We start from the raw sequence: 2,379 nt of genomic DNA, 5'->3' as shown, positions 1-2,379 counted from the left end.
GCACTATAGTCGTTGATATAGCCGTTACTACTGACTGTTGCGATTTCAGCCGTTGATGTGCAGGGGCGGACCATTCGGACAGGGGGGCGCGGACCGTCCGCGGTCGATAGAAAAGGAGCAACGGCTAGGAAGTGGTTGGAGGCTATAAATACAACCCCAACATTCACTTCATCCAAGCGTCTCATTCACTCTCATTCAATACAAGAGCATTCACTTCAACCAAAGACACATTCAAGCTTCCAAATCTCTCCAAGTTCCATAATTGTGACTAGTGATCATTAGTAATTAGTGACTTGAGAGAGTGTGATTTTGTGTCTTTTCATATTGCTCTTGTTGCTTGGCTTTTAATCGTGCTTTCATCACCGCTCTCTAAACCTTCTAAGTGATTTGTAAAGCAAGCAAGAGACACCTAATTGTGTGGTGATCCTTGTGGGGTCTTAGTGGCCTATAAGATTGAGAAGAAGCACTCGACCGGTCTAAGTGACCGATTGAGAGAGCGAAAGGGTTGAAATAGACACGGCCTTTGTGGCCTCCTCAACGGGGAGTAGGTTCTTTGGAACCGAACCTCGAGAAACAAATCGCCATGTCCATTTGTATTGATCTTCACCTTTCGATTTGTTTCTCCTCTCTCCTCTCTCTCTAAAGTTCTCTTGCTCATATTGGTTTGAGTTGGCTCCCAAAGTTATCCGCATTGATTGAGCAACTCATAGCAAGAAGAACTATCTTCAACACTCCGAATTCACTATTATTTATTTCTAACTCTAACCCTGGGTGAAGTGCATGTTCAAAGTTTATAATTTTCAGGTTTCGCCTATTCACCCCCCCTCTAAGCGACTTTCATTCACCCAACTTGTTGAGCCCCCACCGTAAGTGAGCTCGCCCCTTGCTTAATTTTGATGAGAAGTTTGCAGATGAAGATTATGATAGTGAACTTGATGGATGCTAGTCTAGTGATTCCCTCGGTCATCTTCCTGTAGAAGGATGTCCATGTTATATTGTACTTTGATGAATAAAGATTAAGACATTATGTCGATTCAAAGTGTAATATGTTAATATAATCTTTATTTACGCTTTTATGCATTGTTATTTTGATATATTACACTTGTGACATCAACATATGTGTGAAAATACATCATGGCACACATATGTTATGCATTCGGTTTTGCCCTTAAAATCTGTTGTGACAGAAGTGGTATCAAATCAATGTGACCTTAGGTCGCTAGATTAGTTAGAAATGGAAAGCCAAGTCAGTCTTTCAAAAGTCGACTTATTTTCCCCATAAAAACTTACTTTATATCAAAACTAGTCTCTTTTATTTTCAACTCTTCTAGTCTATTTTTTGGTCTAACAGAAGGTTCTGGTTAGAAGCACTACAAGACACTTAAGCTTGGATTGCAAAACCTGAAACGAGACCGGCCAAAAGGAACCCTTTCGAAGCTATTGAAGATACCCATTCTCTATTTTATCCCCACTCCACAACAAGTTTTGTTATGGACCCCTTGGATCTATTACCAGACTTCTTGACTAGGTTGATAGGGTAGCTCTATAGTATTAGGTTTTTCGACTAGATCAGCAAGGACGATGTTATATTGTATTATAGTGGTTTTCTAATCCATAATATTGTTATACAACCCTTGAGTTCTTCTACTCTTGTTTTCTTGTCATTGAATTGTCATCATGGGCAATACTTATCTTGATATATTGAACTCTTTGTCTCTCTACTTCTCTCATTGATAATGTCTCTCTATTTGTCTCCTTGATAAATCTCTCCCTAACTCATTTCATATCCTTGGTTGTATCATTTATCCCTGCTTTATCAGTTCATGATTATCTTAATTTACTCGTGGCCATTTACAATAATATCTTATTCTTGTCTAACTCGTTATTTCTGATACAACTCCTTGATTTTATAATCTCCTTTCCTTATTCCTAACCTTGTCTCGCCTTTCAAAAAAACAACGGTTGTAAACCATTGTCCTAGGAAAAGTCCCCCTTTTGGTTGAAGGAGTAGCACTAAGTTATGTAGTGCTAGTGTGCTTGAATTCCTGTTAATTGTCGTTATACCCATGTTTGATTTTCTTCTTTGTAATTATTGTTGGTGTATTGTGTGACTTCTGTCCACAATAGCATCAATTTACTAGGTAAAACTTTCGATAGTTGTGTTTGCTCTGCCCTTTGTACCATCTCTTTGCTTAATCTTTTCATCCCCTCCTTACTTCCTATACCCAAACAAGAGAATCAAATTAGAAATAAAGTTGACTCGCAAAGACCTCAAAGCAAATAGTGTTTACTACTACTGCAAGGATGAAGGACATAGCATTCGACGTTGCCCCAAGAAGTATCTAGACCGACTTGAGAAGAAGGTCGTGAAGCAATAAG

This window comes from Zea mays, chromosome 8 (genome assembly GCF_902167145.1).
Source record: "Zea mays cultivar B73 chromosome 8, Zm-B73-REFERENCE-NAM-5.0, whole genome shotgun sequence".
In the NCBI taxonomy this organism is placed as follows: Eukaryota; Viridiplantae; Streptophyta; class Magnoliopsida; order Poales; family Poaceae; genus Zea; species Zea mays.
Note: the sequence above shows the minus strand (reverse complement) of the source record.